Source organism: Tamandua tetradactyla, chromosome 18 (genome assembly GCF_023851605.1).
Source record: "Tamandua tetradactyla isolate mTamTet1 chromosome 18, mTamTet1.pri, whole genome shotgun sequence".
In the NCBI taxonomy this organism is placed as follows: Eukaryota; Metazoa; Chordata; class Mammalia; order Pilosa; family Myrmecophagidae; genus Tamandua; species Tamandua tetradactyla.
This window is the reverse complement of record NC_135344.1, coordinates 25,253,995-25,270,828: the sequence shown is the minus strand read 5'-3', so window position 1 is coordinate 25,270,828 and position 16,834 is coordinate 25,253,995. Positions and strand designations below refer to the sequence as shown.

The 16,834-nt window shown below is 33.8% G+C and overlaps 1 protein-coding gene and 1 pseudogene across 1 annotated transcript in view; one reads left to right on the top strand and one right to left on the bottom strand.

The window, feature by feature from the left end:
* Positions 1–16,834, top strand: part of WDR7 (WD repeat domain 7) — a 494,499-nt gene that overhangs the window by 451,584 nt on the left and 26,081 nt on the right.
* On the bottom strand, positions 16,176–16,448 carry LOC143662037 (small nuclear ribonucleoprotein E pseudogene; annotated as a pseudogene).

The following is a 16,834-nucleotide window of genomic DNA, read 5'->3' as shown; positions in this document are numbered from 1 at the left end:
GAAGGGACAACAAGGGATCCCACAGGAAAACAGCTTTTTAACCACTGCTGATATTGTTGGTTTTCATTTCAGACTTACCATCATCAGTGGCATCAAACTCTGAAACATCTTATTTGACAGTAAAGTAGTTCCTGGTTTTCACTAATTACTTTAAATTATCTCCATGAGATTAGTCTTTTAATGAAGTTAAAGCTTAAAACTATTTTAAGAAGCCTACTTTCCTGTTTTAAAGGCAGTTATTTTTCTTATGCTTGCTACAGTACATCAATTTTGTTGTCATGGTGACTAGATAATATAACTTTTCAAAAATGGAAACCTGTAAACCTGCTTTGAACTCTGTTGCACCAACTTACCAGTCATTAATATAGTGGGTTACATGTATACTGTTTCTCTGCTAGCTGATGTCTATGTTTACTATGTAGACATCAGTGTGATTCCGTCAAACACAACGTACACAGAATGAACTCCCGGTCTGTCTTCTAATGGTAAAGCATAGTAACCCCCACAAAGGAACTGTTGTTTTTTAATTCATGTTCTTTGTAATTGAAAAGTATGTGTCCCCATAATAATTATAATTTTAGGGTATTCTTATGGTAACACCTTACTAAAAGATATAGGGCCATTTTCCTTAGTACCTATAAATATCAGTATATAAAAGAAAAAAAACAAGATAATCTTATCACTAGGCAGAACAAATTAAAATATTCTTTTAAAATGCAACTAAAATCCTTTAATTTTAATGCAATTAAAATTAAAACCAATGCTTTGTTCCCTAAATTCAATCACTTGCTATTTTACCTTTTACACAATTGTAATTGTTTTCTTTTTTAATATTCTGTTTATAGTGTAACAATAGGGACATAGTGCAGTTTTTCCTATAGCATTCTTTTGGAGGAACATTCACACTATTTATAGCATGAGCTAGGGCATATTTTAATGCTTGAAGATTTTTTTTTTCTGTTTGAAAACAAAAGAACCTTTATTTTTGAAAATAAGAAATCACCCTTAAAATGTTTTCCACTATTCTTATTTTCTTCCAGCACATTTTCTTCTAGTTTCAAGAAAGATAGCTTTGCATAGTAACTTAGAAATAACATCTAATGATTAACAGAATGATGGATGTGATGAATCACCTTTTTCTTGAGAAATAATAAATCAACATATTGCTACCCATAAATTTTTACTGAAAAATGTGAAATATTAGCATCATATATATAACAAAGTGTCAGATACAAATACTGCCGACAAAATGTTGCCCACAGAACCAGTAGAATACATTAAAATGTTATGTGCCATTTTGGGAAACAATTAAAGTAATTCACATATAATTTACAACTCCCTAAATGCAGTGTGGTTTTACTTCACATTTCTTCTAATGAGAAGCATAGACATAGTCTGCCTGAGTTTTATCAATATTAGACCTTAAAGTTAAGGAAGTAAAACCTCCTCACATAAAATTAACCACAAAAATTTTGGCTAACCTTTATTTTTAAGAATATAAACCTAAATATTTCATAAGATAATACTTACCCTTTTTGTATTTAAGTTATTCTGTGCTGGTCCATATTTATATAGGATTTTTTCCCTTACTCTGATTTCGTTTTTAGGTAGACTTAATATTGACTTCTGTTTGATTTTTTGAAACCTATTTGAAGGGTTCATTTGTGATTACATTGAAAGGTTGGTTGATTGTTAGTTGCACAGCAAGTTTGCTTTATTTTCATTGGGGCAGGATGGGGGGAGTGTCTTTCCTAGAGCAGCCTAAGTGTATTGTGGGAAGTGTAGCAGGGCAGTGTCCTTCCCCTGGCTGTATTGATTTGCCCTTCAGCTGTGTTCAGTGCAGAGAGAACCTCGGGCCTTGTTGTTGATTATCTACACAGTGTCTCTGGGAGCATTATTGACCCATTGCCGCTGACTGCCTGTGGCTCTTGATTTTTCGCACCGTCTCCTTGACACTCATAATAAAACATACCATCTTATTGCTACTCAGCTCTGGGAGCCAACTGATTCAGCTTAGAACATCACAATGTTTCAGGGGAACATTTACTGTATATGGGGTAAAAGTGTTGCAGCAATTTTAGGATTCTGTCTTGCGTAGTTTTAATGGCTCCCTCTATAATCAAGATTCTACCAACAGTATTACATTGTTATTGTCTTCAAAAGCCAATGCTAATTTTCATAACGATATTCCTATTAGGAAAAAAATTAGTGCTAGCTTTGCCTATATTGTCACCATGAATTTTGCATTGTTAACATCAAATTAACTTTAAAATATTGGGCTAATGAAAAGAATATTCTGCATTAGCATCAGGCTTGACATATTGTGATAACACTTATTTTCCAAACTGTATCTTTAAACATGTCACAAAGATTATGCTATGATTTATTACTATAGTGAATAAGTTTTTGCAATTTCTGATCATATTTGATTAGCATGTTTCTAATTTGCTATTGTCAAATGTCCTCCATAACCTTTTTTAACTTCTGATAGTGTTTCAACTTATATGAAATCATGTAAAACTCTTCTTAATTACCTTGAAAGTTTTTTTTTTCTATTTAAGTTCTCATTAGGGGAAAATGGGCTTGTTTGACTATATATCTTTTAGTTTTGTGTTGTAGCCTTCGTACATTTTATCAATACTGGATTATTTTAATTGTTGTTATTTCTCATATATTGCCTGATCCACAAGTTGCATTATTTATTCCTTTGTACCCTAAATGTCGATTGGTAGTTAGCATTTCAGAAGGAGCTCAGAGATTCTCAGAAACAGGGTTTGATTCTATTGAGACAGAATAAAATATACATGCTTCTGAATGATATTTTAAATATTTTAACCCATTGTATAACTGTTACTGTAGAAAAGATAATATAGTTCAATAAAGAGCAACTACTCTATTCTTACCTGAAGTATCTGGACACTTTTATAAGGTCAAAGCAAGAGTTGTAGGATAGTTTAATATTGTTGATTACTTTTTTACTGAATTTTTTTAACTTAGATTATTTTCATTAATCTGAACACAATATTAATTTGGTTTTATTAAAGCATTTCGTTTACCTTGTTTTCATTAGTTGGGACAGACACAATTTCTTTCATAAACCTATTTTATAAATTATAAACCTATAATTTGGGAATTATAATAAAGCTAATTTCTGTTTAGTAGTAGGTATTTAAATTTTTACTTCCCTTTTCTAGTGTCTGTCTTAAAGATTCCTACTATAATTCTATCCTGTGTTCAAATGAGAGTAGCTTACCATTTAAAAATGTTTTAAGTCTAACAGTTTATATCAGTGAGTTTTGCCATTTAAAACTAAAAGCTGGGGAAAAAAAGATCTTGCTTTTTAACTGCCATACCAACAGTTTTTATTAATACTTTTAAATCATAGTTCCTTTGTGTTGATTCACAGATTTTATTTTTGTCACTTCTTGTTTTATCATATTTAATAGGTAGATTGTATTTTTTATATCAACTTGTCACAAAATAAGTATTTTTAAATTAAAGACTTTAGAAATATTGCTTTTGGGAGTAGAAGGGTGGTATCTAGTTTACCTAGCCTTAGCAAACTGCCTCTTCATGATCTATACAAGCTGAAAACCTCAAGCAACAAAGTTGCCTCTAATTTAAATATACTTGTTTCTCAGCAAATTTGCTTTCAGTTTATGTCCATTTGTTGTAAGTAGAACTGGATGAAAAATCAGAGGAAAAATATTCCACTTTTCATCCCCCCAAATTAAATTTTTTTTTAATTAAAAAAATAAACCTAAAAAAATAATAATAAATTTCCTCCCATTATTCCAGATGCTGTACCCCACGAAATCTTAGGATGTAAGTGATGAGAGTAGAAGCCATAAAACCTGTCCTGAGCTCCCAAGCAAGGTGTTTTTCAAATCCATATACTCAAACTCAGGCAACAGTTCAATAACCTCTGGGAAAAATAAAAGGATACATTTTATCCATTGTTATGCAAACGTTCTTTCAGGGCTAACCTTTACTTATATGGATTTAACAGCCACAGTAGGTGAGGTTTTGAATTCTCTGCATCTAAGTATTAAGTTTATAGTAAACCTGTTCGCAATTGTTTTGCTCTCCAACTTGGTGGTTTTTGATAGCATGAGGTTTGTATTCCACTTAAGCCTAAGTATTTCAATGTCTTTTGACATTCAGAACCGCTTTAAAGTGTACATAAAGACTTCCTCTACCCAAACCATAGTTATCAGGTATTGCAAAGGTTAAGCCTTATCATCTGCACAGAAAAAAAAAAAAAAAAAAGGTTGAGGTTTCATCAAAAACTTCCATCCTCACAACCTTTCGACCACAATTTGATGATTATTATTGATTATTTCACAGCCTTTCACTCACGTTCTGCCACTGCGGCCAGCCCTGATATACAGGTAGGGCTGTAGTCCAGCTAAAATAAGACTCCATCTTGATAATGGACTGAGATGAGATACTGTTATTTGATAAAGATAATTGATGTTTCACAGTGAATTGGAAAGCAGCTCCAAGTGCACCATATCTGGACTATATTCTGTCCACAAATATGGCAGTTGTTGATAAAAATAGAACAAAAGAACTAAAGTTAAATATTCAGAAATGGCTTTTTACAGCATTCAGTACTGGGATTTTTTTTTCCCCCATGTTTAATGGTTTTAAGGTCTAATGAAAAAAATAAGAAGGAATATATCTCATTTATTTTCCATCTTTGGTTTCAGGTTAGTTTGTTAAAATCTTGCATAAGCATGGGTGTTATTATCAGCTCTGTTGTGAACTTAATACTCAAATCCTATGTTTGGATTAGGATGAATTGCTGTCATGCATAAACTGGGTACTTTAGGTCAGAGTTGAATTTCATATTATTAATTCCTTGAACATTTTATGTACTGTGTATGAAAATACAATTTAAATTATTGATCATAAACATGTCTCCTGGAAAATGCAATTCAAATAATCTGTGAATGTAGACTAGGTTTCTCTTCATTTATTATTTACAAATTTCTCCGAAAATAATATGTAACTCCCTGCATGCATTTTTTCATGTTTCCTTCAGCCAGCTCGTTTAAGTTGATTAAGGTATCATTCATCTTAGGTACTGTTCATCTGATTTCTTTTAGTCTTATCACCTTTGTAACCCCTAATTAAGCAATAAGGCTTGACAGGGAGTATGGTTATCATGAGATAATGACACCCCAAGTGTGTTGTGAGGCATGAGGTTCAGCTGAGTGCTCTGAAACCTCTAGGGGTGTGATTATCTTATGATAAACATGCCAAGTTACCACTCATTGATATCATTGTTGTATGCTTATGCCACTGGGGTTGAGGGAAAATTGACATTTCCTTGCCCACCTTCTCACCCATCCAAATAGTGAATTTTATAGAATTATTGGTTCAGTCCTGAGATTATAAACCAAAGTTTGAACCCATAGGCTTTCATGTTATTTTTTAAATATCAGTCAAACCTTCAAGTACATCTTTTAAAAAAAAAAAAGATTTACTTTTTTTTAAAGGTTGTTTTCCCTAGAAGAAAGGCCTCATAGAAGGCAAATTTATTTTTTATTGTCATAATTTTGGGGCAGTTGTTAGAATCCTATTCAAAGGAATGGTTAAAGGTGAGGATTCTTTTAAATTCAGAAAAAGCAAATGTGTGTGTACATGCAAATAACATTAAATAGTTGGAAGTTTGATAGGGAATATTCATGGAATTTTTCGTTTGGGAAATCCCATTTAGCATATTACTTGCAACTATCATGGTTAAAAAAAACACTACTGGGGCAGGGGATATCTGTTTTTTGGTCCATTCCATTTGTGAAATGATAACATTTCAGGGAGAATAATTTTTATTTTCTTAAATTGTCTCTAATTTGGTATTTTAAAAAGAAAACTTGAATTATCATCAGTAATTTGGACCTGTTAAAGAAAAAAGAGATTGCCTTTAGATAATATACTTTCAGGAAATACTAGCAATACCCTGGCTAACTTTTAAATGTTTTGGCATTAATTCAAGCACTGAATTCTAAAATAATGTCATTTAGTAGAATTTTCTGCGATGATAAAAATGTTCTGTATTTGCACTACCCAATATGATTGTCACTAGCCATATCTGACTCATGAGAGAGTGACTGAATTTTTATTTATTTCATTTTAATTAATGTAAATGTAAATAGCTAGCTATGCATGGCTATTGACTCCCATATTGGATAGCAGGGTCCTACAAAGGAAATCCTTGAAAGTTAATCTTTTTTCTTTTTTTTTTTTTTGAGCTCTTCTTGCAGAATTACTGAGAAATGAATGACTTTGTGGTTTAAAAGAATATTTTCCGAGTAATCCCTTTTTATGGTCTTTTTTCTTTTGATGTTCAAATAGGAACTGAAAAAGTCTGTTACTTAAATGAAGATTTTAAATTCTCCTTAATAGAATTTCTACTATTTTGTCTACTTCATGCTCAGTTTTTCAGAGGTTTCTGTCAAGTAGTTAGGTATTTGATACATGTCAAAACTATTAATCTACTTATGAAATTAAAGAATGACTTTCCTGGCAAAGTGAAATACTGGTCTTTTAGGAAGAATGTCTATCAGCCTAAAGCACTGAAACTTTTCGAGTCTGTTTATCGATTTAAAATACTTGGCCATCTCAATTGTATTTGTCTTATAGAAAGAGGTTTGTTTTTTTTTTCTCAAAAGATTTATAGTACCCAAGTTTGCCTTTATTCTGGTAGGTACTTCCCTACTTTGAAAAGGTCTGAAATATTATTGAAACATTGAAGACTCTGTACCTCCAGCCTTCGTCACTCTCATGACTTAGTTTGCATATCAGTTTTGTTTTGTTTTGCTTTGTTTGCTTTGCTTTTGCTTCTTTCTTCACCCATTCTTTATGCTGTCCCCTTAAGAACATAGAGTCTGATGTTTGCCTTGGATTCTGTTTCCTTAAGGAGGTAAATCATTTGCATAGCCCATTGACTACTTTAAGCTTCTTGACACCAGGAGGCTCATCTTAAAACACCCTTTGAATTATAAATTAAAATATTTACAAAAGGCAAATCTTTATATTAAGTGTCCTCTGAATGAGCATACAGGAAAATGTAAAATTACTATCTCTTCTTTAAGTGGAAACTAAACATTTCTTAAACCATAGGCTAGTGAATTACTGTTTCTTTTATTTTCATTTCGTAATAATTTTTAAAATATAATACTAGACCATGCCAAACAGAAAACTGTAAACCAGCTTGCCAATACTTGAAAGTATAGAATTTGGAATTAAAACCATGAAACAAAAGGGAGACATGGAAGAAATTCTGGATTAATGTAAATAGTAATATCATTACTAATAGTACTTGTGAGGTAAAATTTATGTGGTAGTTATTCCACCTTAAACTCCTGTATTGCTCATCTCATTTCTTTACCAGTCTGCTATGTTGTCTCTGTGGCCAGGCCATAATGAGTGACTTTTTGTGTGTTGTTAGCCACTTTCATGGCAGCTTTCTGTCACCCCAGTACCTTTGCACATACTATTCCCTCTTTCAGGCTCTCTCTTCTTCCCATGCCACATGTCCCAACTCATTTTTTCTCTTAGATTAACTACTGTTCTCACTTATTCCTAAACCCAGTGATCACTTATTTCCACACTGGTTTACCAAACTGTATTGTTTGACACCAGACTGATCCTCTCAGTTTAGTGCCCATCCAAACATCTAGCTGGTCACCTTTGCTCTCATGAGATTAAAATCAGGACATGTACTTTTTTCAGCATTGTACACAACACAAGAAATTAGCACCACCTGTCACTTGCTCTCCTAGGCCTCCTTCATTTTATTATCATATAGGAGAGAAACTTCTCAAGTGAGATTTGAGTTCATTTTCATGAGACCATGGTAAACTGAAGAGTGCCTGCCACAGTGAAAAAAAAACCACAATTCTAAAAATTTTGGATATCTAAATGTTGCACAAAACAAACCAGGGCCAAGGCTCTAAAGTTTCAGGAAGTAGGTTTTATTTATCCATGGCCATAGGGCTCAGCGAGTAGCCTCTGAAAGTCTGAGCCCCAAACAAAAGGTTAACATCAGTTTTTATAGACAGGATGACATGTTAAAGACAAGGTAAACGATTGGCTGGTTTAAATCGGAAAGAGTGTGAAGCTGGATTTACAGAAGCAGATGAGCGGTTGTGGGGGAAGGAGCTTCACGGGGACTTCTCTTCTCCTGCCTATTCTCTTATCCATCCTCCATCCTCGGGACCAGGAGATTTTTCAACAGGGAGTGGCCCAACTAAACAGGCCTGCCTGCTACAACAGGATGTGGCTTTAACAAACAGGGGCTGCCTACAACAATATGAACCAAACAAAACAGGTTTGTGGCCCATGTAAGATGGGAAAATAAAAAGTCTGTCTTTGTCAAACTCTTAGTATCTTATATCTTTATTTAAAATGCAGCTTATTGGCAAAGGCCAAGATATTATTATTTTTTATTATATATATATATATTTTTACATGGGCAGGCACTGGAAAGCGAACCCGGGTCTCTGGCTTGGCAGGCTAGAACTCTGCCTGCTGAACCACCGTGGCCTGCCCCCAAGACATTATTTTAAATGTGAATGCTATACCACTTTAAAATGTTGATCCCAGAAATTTCTAAATAGAACAAAATATTAATGTAGAGAAGATCTGTATCATTCAGTTCAATTTCTCTTTATGAGTTCATGTCTAATCTAATAAAATATTCAGACTATCCATGCCTTTCAAATATATTTTTATATTATAAATATTTTTCCTGATTTTTAATATTCTCCATTGTTTTCTTCAAATTAATCAATTAACATTGAAAATTTGTGGCCTGCTCAGTGTAAGTAACCTCAAGCCCATTCTTTTTAATTTTATCAAACACTCATAATGAGAAAGAATAATTGAGTTAATCAAATAACAACTTCCTTTTCCCCTTACCTATCTTAATTAAGGCAGCTGGTCTGTAATCACTCCTTCACCCTAAGTATCCATTCCAAGCTAGACGTGTGTCTGTAGCAAAGCGCATCAATGTGAATGCTGTGGAGCTGGAAGGATGGGGTGCCCAACCTCCTTTGTGGAACTAGCAACAGTACATGGCAACTCAGCATTTTGGGATGAAAGTCTTTCTATGAGAAAAAATTATAGGATATTTAATAAAACATAAGTCATCTAGGTGGACTGTTTCTTAACATACTAAGGAATCTCAAAGAGAAAGAACCAATAGTAAACCAAATATGGGATTGCGGGGGGCCTTTGCACACAGAGATTATTCCCAAAGGAGCGGGTTCCCTTAGGCTAATTTTAAAATTTTGCCCAGAAGTAGAAAATAATACATTTCTAATAATATTGAGCATACTAGTAGTTAACACTGAGAAGATCTTAGGTCTTAATTAGAATTATGAATTAAAGGATAGGGCCATGTGGAGTATATGATGGTAATGGAGGACTATTCCAAGTAGTAGGTAGTAGTTATTTTGAAAAACAGTGTAATAGAATGCAAACATAGTCAAATGAAGGCATGGAAAAACACTTTTCCTTGCTGTATTATCTTCCCCAAATCCTGCCCTGTGACTTCTTAATCTCAATTGACCAATTCCCAAGTATCGCATTGAACTACAAGTTCAGCAATAGTATAGTCAAGAGAACCTGTGACCTGCATTTGTGTAAAATTTTCTTTTAGAAATGTGCTCTAACTCTGGATTGATTTCAGCCTTCAGTTGGGGCTCAAATGAAGAAAGTGATTAAGCCATAAACTGGTGATATGATACTATGCTCCAGCTGTCCTTCCTGCTGACTCCGCCTGCATTAGACCCGGGACACTAATGTTTCCTGGAAGTACATGCCTCCCAAACTCAGATCTGTATGTGGGAGTATTGCTGGTCATTGATAACATATCTTTTTTGTAAAAATATGACAAGTATACTGAATGAAACAGACTGATTTGTCAGGCAGGGGAGAGGAGACATTTAGAATAATAAATTTACTTCCTAAGAGAGAAAATAGAAAAACCTCTTCAGTTATTTTGGAAATATGCCGATCATTTTTACATAATATATAATAAAATATTTTATAGATATATAAAAATATGTTTTTGAAATTCTATCTGGTAGCATGAATTTGGAATTCCGAAAAGTAAACAATTTTTTATAAGTTTCTACCTAATACTTATCAAGGAACAATTTGGTATATGAATGCCAAGCTTGACATAATAATCAATTTAATTTTTTTCTTTGTTTTGTTTTGTTTTGTTTTCTCTGCTTTTGGAATGATGCCATTTGCTATAATGAGACGAGGCTGCCTGGAAAAATCGTAAACTTGCTGACCACTCTCTGAAGCCACATCATCTAGTACCGTTATTTTAAATTTTTATTATCGTAAAAAGTGTGACGTCGTGTCTAGGGTAAAAGCTCTTAAAAAATTGAGTTTGTATCAAAAGAAATACAGAAACATATCTAATTTACCTCTGTCTCCCTGAATAGGCCTTTTCAGCTTCTACCTCTCTAAATGCCCCATTTTAAGTGTGTTAGCCTAGCACTTTTGTTCAGGTTGTCAAAGGAGCTGCTGTCTTGGAAAGAAGGTGGTGTGGGGGGGATGCGTGTTTTCCTCTCCACCCTAATTTATGGGAAACCCTTTCACAGGAATAGTATTTTCCTGTAAAGTGGTCAGTTGTCTCCTAGGATAATCTTCAGATTACTGGATATGTGTTTGGCAGGGACCAGGCAGATAAATTGTTGTCAGTCAGTTGTATGGCACTTGCTTTGGGAGACAGATTGTTCCTTGCTAGTGTCATTTATTTTACATTTTTGTTGATTAAAGTGGAACAGTTATTACTACTGACCTGTTACTATTTAAAAGGGTATTTTTACTGCACTCTGCATGTATTTTATATGCTCTGTTGAAGTAAGTGGGAAATCCTTGGAAACTCGTGTGTTTCTCTATACTTACAGGATTTCTGAGTTCTTCTCAGTTACTCTGTTAATTTTTGACTGTTAAATGCAATTTCTCATCTTCTTAAGAATAATAATGCATTAGGTTGTATCCTGGGAATTTTTCTCTTTTGAATTTTTACTCCTAAAGTTTTTCCTGAATAATTTGATCTTAAACTCTCATGGCACTGGTTTAGTGTGCTTACATTCGCAAGAGCATTATTTAATAGACCCTGTGGTTTTTAAAATAAGAAGTAGAAAGGTTTCAGCATCGATGTTGGTAGGCTATCCATCCATGAGCCATACTACACAATGAGCATGATTTTTTTTTAATCCAGTTGCAGGCTGCTTTAGCACATGGTAAATCTTTCAAATCCTGTAACAGCATAGTCTCTTCATTTTAGCATCCATCAAGTTCTCAGCTTTAGGATCGTAAGAGGAGTTTTCCCTAACTGACCACTTGCTAGGCAGCGTATCTTACATCTGTTTTACAATTTAAATCGTAATATTTTGAGAATTTAATTCATCTGAGACACCAATGCTTCTTGTAATATTTAAATAAATTAATAAATTATTAGCTACCTCCTAGAAACTTAACATTATCAACTGTAATGTGATTGTCAGGGGAAAAAAAATACAACGTAAGGGGAAGAATTTGGTATTGGGAAGAGCCAGTGGAATCTTTATTTTAAAAAAATCACTAAGGAATTTTCATATAATTTTGTGGAATTTTCCTAAGTGACCCTTTTATAAACTTAGTTGTTTTCTTTTTTAATGATTGAGTAGAACACACTGCACTTTTTTGTATTTCACTTTCTAGATAGGGAAGTAAAAAGCAGGGACAAGTTGAGGGAAACCAAAGCAGAATTTTAAGGTGATTATGATTTCCTTGGATTCTTTTTTAAATAAGGGGATGAAATCTATTCACAGGGGTCAAGTGTGCCTCCTTGGGTCCTGTTAGCATAGAGGGCACTAAATTAATTTCTTATTGACTAATATATATATAGATTATCATTTGATTTGTTTGAGTACAGTGTTTTCTGGACCTAAAAGCAGTGTTTTACCTAGTTCCTTTCTACTACACTGTAAGCCACTAGCTGTGTAGCAGATACCTCCATACCACTCTAGCTCTAGCATTTCCTCTCAGACAATGTTAGACTCTTTAGCTGTTCGTCAAATACTTGTTGAGGTGAAATAATTTAAGCTGGAATCTGAAAGACAAAAACAACTCCCATTTGAAATCCAGATTTCTGTATTGTTATAAGCCTGACATAAAGGTAAAAGATATTAAATTATGAAAGCAATGACAGGTATGCCTAGTATTTGCCTATAGTTATGGGGCAAATGAAGACAGGAAGACCTTAAGGAAGCTGTTTTTGGAAAAATCCTGCCAGTTTCCACAGAAACAAACATTTTATTTGAATTGAGAATGTTTCTCTTCAAGATGGTTATTTCCTGACAAAAACAAGTTTAAGAGTATAAAATTTTCTGTTTCTTTGAAGTATGGTATAAATGATTATAGAGTACATAGCATGTACTTCTTTGGGAAACAAGAAATCTGTCTGATAGGACTAAATCCTATTGGAACAAAATCAAATATCAAGAAAGGTGTGTCTTAAAAGTATATTCCAAACATAACTTATTCTCTCTGTTTACAAAAGATGCCACAGGAATTATTTGAAATCACAGTTTTCTCCCAAGTCATGTCCATAATTATCTATTTCTGACCATGCCTTAACCTTCCTGAACTCATGGATCTGTTCTTCTTTCATCCCATCTCACCTCCCAGTAATTCTCCCCCAAACTCCTAAAATTTAATCTTTTATTCCAGAAAGTGTTACAAAGTTATTTTACTTAACAGTTCATGAGAACTGCTAGAACCCATCTGGATGCTCCCAATTTCTGGCATTCCCCCATCCCCACTTCCTATCTAAATCTCTGGGTTCAATCACATCTTCAGCCCCTGAGTTTGGTGATGTGTATACCTCTGTGGATTCCTTTCCCAAAGCATAATCATGGAGATCAACCTGAATCTCAGGTGAAAGTAAATATTGTCCAATATACCATACCTAGAAAGACTTGCATCCATCCACAGGGCAGGCAGTTAGAATTAATGCACATTTGGTAGCTAGTCCACTTGCTGCTTTTGTAGATTAGTGATTTCAGATTTAAGAACAGAGCAATCTTTTGAGAGAAGTACTCTAAGAATTGGAGGATCGGCATGACCCATTTTGTAAAGTGAGTCAAGAAGTATTTAATAAGTTGAATGTGACCCTTCCACCGTCATTCATTCATCCATGTATTACATGTTTTGGGGACTACACATCTGTCAAGAGTCTGTTTCTGGTCTTAAGGAGTTGGATGTCAAGTATTAGCTCTCTCCTTGAGGAGTGATTGGTCCCCTTTTTGTTTATAGGTTAACCTAAATAAAAGGAATTCTCATATGTAAACCATAATCTTTGGTGCATATTAAAGAAAAGTAATACTATCTCCTCTTGGGTTCTGGAAAGAGACTTTTTCAATAGTTCAAAAATTACTGAAAACACTTAGAAATTAAATTTTCAGCAATTTAAAATATTATTATGGGGTGGGCCACGGTGGCTTAGCAGGCAAGAATGCTTGCCTGCCATGCCAGAGGACCCAGGTTCGATTCCCGGTGCCTGCCCATGTTAAAAAAATATATATATATATTATTATGGCCAGATTTTCCAGAGAGATTACATTTCTTAATTTAGAAATGTAAATTTTACATCAATGTTGACAAATAATTGCAACTAAGAAAATATAAGCTAGATACAAACAAAATTAGGCTACTTAGTAAGTTAAAAAAATCATATACAATTAGATGAATCTTAGATACAAACTTTGTTTCCCTTCAACTTTATCCAATAGAGAGAAGAACCCCCAAGGGATTAGAAATGGTCAAAACTATTATGAAAGGGGCAAGGGAAACGGCCTCATTTCTTCTTTCTGCTTTTTTAGCCAGTAGGGGATGGGGCTTAGAATCAGGGACTTCAGCAAGCAGCAGGATATTCCATACTCAAACGATCTTAAATAAATACCGTGGTACTGAATGCAAGTGGAAAAGGCATTTGGATTCTGCATAAAGTAAAACAGTGATATTGAAGATTATACATATAGCTGCTTAATAAGCTTTAAAATAGAAAGTTGCACCATTTACAGATGTAAAATATAATCAACCCAGTGTCTCTGGATTCTTTGCCATATTCTACTTATTTCTTCTTTTTAAATTACAGCTGTCTTTTATACATTTAAACTTACTCCAATAATTATACATTTTTAAAAGCTTTTCTAATATTTCATTTGAGAGGTAGAAAAGAACATTTGCTGTTCTATAAAAATTGTCTGCAAATGGCCTAGAAATAAAAAGAAACTTTTTCCCCATACTTAATTCAGAAAGAATCATGTCTTAGCCAAAAAAAGTGTCACATGAGTAGAAGGTTAATGAAAGTTGTAGAATTTATAGAATTTAAATCTTGAATGTTTTATAGGAAACTGATTTGCATGAGATCTTTTTAAAAATTAGATTTAAAACAAACCTAGATAAACAATGAATTGTTCAGAGAAAAGAAAGCAATTACTTTTCAGAAACAATATATATCTTTCTCTATAGTCTCTAGCAGAATGTTTTCAAGTATGATTTGATCAATAACCTCATAGTAGTGGCAGATATAGAAAGGAATAAATGTTTATCACACTCGTAAACATCTGAGGCCCAGCTGAAGGGTGTGCTGGAAAGACAACATCCATTCTTGAATTTCCCCATGGGTCAGATGGGGGTGAGGTATTAATGACTGAAATTGGAAGTTAAACTGACAATGTATTTTTATTATAAGTAACTGTGGGTTGTGTCCTAGCAAAGTTAAATGAATTGTCCCAAATTGTCCAAAGGCTGTTTCATTTCCATGTGGAAAAATAACACAGACCTTGGCAGTCAAATGGGGACTAGAGAAAAGTTGCTGATTTAGACCGTCTTGAAAACAAACAAAACCAAGACTTTAAAGATCATCTGAATCCTTGTAAAAAATGATTTCTTACTTAATTCATCTTGGGATATTTTTTGGCATTTGGACTGATGTCTAGGTTCCAGCTTTTTCAGAAGAAAGTTGAATAAATTACTTAGCTTATAAATAGGTGAGCGGATAGCTGCTCACAAGAGGATGTGAACTCTTTAGAGTTGGACGATACTCCCATTTCCTCATTTTCAGTTAATTTTTTCTTTTGTTCAATCATGTGTTCCCTGATTTTATTTACAAGAAGCATGGAGAGCAGGGACAAAGTCATCCTTATCATTAAATTGCTCTCCTTACATTCTGTGGAAAACAAAGGAATTGAAACAAATCAGGTGTATATTTGAATATCCTGAGTTTTCTGAAATCTGGGCGGGAAAGTGCAGAGAGGTAACAGGGCATTTCTTAAAAGGAAAGTTTGATATCAAAAAGCCCAGTGTGTAGGCAGTGAAAATATATGTGTCCTGGGGATTTTATGTGCCTCCCTCCCCACATGGGCCTGTGAGGGATGAGGCTTAAACTGCAGGGTCTCTAGGGAGCTGTGCTGGTCCCTGTGACTCTTCCATGAACATCATGAAGGCAAAGGTCAAGTGCACCATTTCTCCACACATATATTTGACACAGCAATTGTACGCAAACCGAGAATGTTTTTACAGGTTCTAACTTATTTAATAAAATCTGGTCGGAATAAATTCTCTTAAAATGTGAAAGTGGAAGCATACTTTTAGGGGAAAAAATGGTCTATAATTTTAGTATAGGAAAAGAGTTGAACTCTGTCAGCAGACGTAAAACCTGCAGACTTAATGAGTTTAAAATAATCATTTTGTTTCCATACTTGTTTACTTTGCAATTTGCTTTATAATGTTTCTCACATAGAAATTCTGTTACGGAATGATGAGTTGAGGCTGGAGTTCTAGTTCGATGAATTAGTTATCAAATAATACAATAAACTAAAAATCTTTGTAAAATACTATTATGCAAAAGGAAGTCATTAAAAAGTTAAAGTTAACAAAATTGTGCACATAGTCTCTTTCTTACCCAAAGGATAATATTTTTGTGGATTTGAATGTTATTTTTTGTTTAATAAAAACAATCCTATAGCTTTTTTGTAATCTGGTAATAACACAAGGGTAATCAAAACCATATGAGCAAATGTTAGAACTATACTCCTAACAAAGACCACATAAAAAAATGTATTGCCTTAACAACTCACTTTTTTTTATTATTTCTAGTTGGAAACACTTTGTAGCAGAGTAATTTTATCTCCTTTTAGTATGATCCGACCCATCTGTTTTCTTGACTTTGTTTTTGAATGTCTCTTTTGCATCACGTAAAACGAAGTTCACACACTCATCAAAACTAGTCACCCAGCCGTCTGTCTGCATCTACTTGCTCACAGAGCCACACCTGAATCCAGGACCTATTTGCAAATCATCAAGATGAAGTTGATGAGCTGCAACATCACCTTGTGCGCTTTTTGGCCCTGGCTACAATGCACCATGGTAGAAGGTCACAGAGCCCACGCTCACCCCAGAAAGCCACTTCTTGAATGTGATTTTAATGGTTATTTAACAAAAAGAAATAAATGAGCATATTCTATTTATAAAATGAGAACGTACTTTTTAAAAATTTAGAAATATTAAAGATTTGCTCCAAAACCTTTCTAGGAGTTCATTACAGCACTCGTACATAAGGAAAATAAGCTTTTACCAACAATTTGCCAACCTATTACCAGTATGGGTGATTTGTCATATAGAAGGTATAACAATTTATCTCATGATTTCCAGTTTCTGGGGATAGCCTTTGCATGAAGAATTCAGAGTTAAAATAATGTTTATAGAATCTTATGTTAGGAAATACAGTTTGAAAAAGTTTACAGAGAATGTC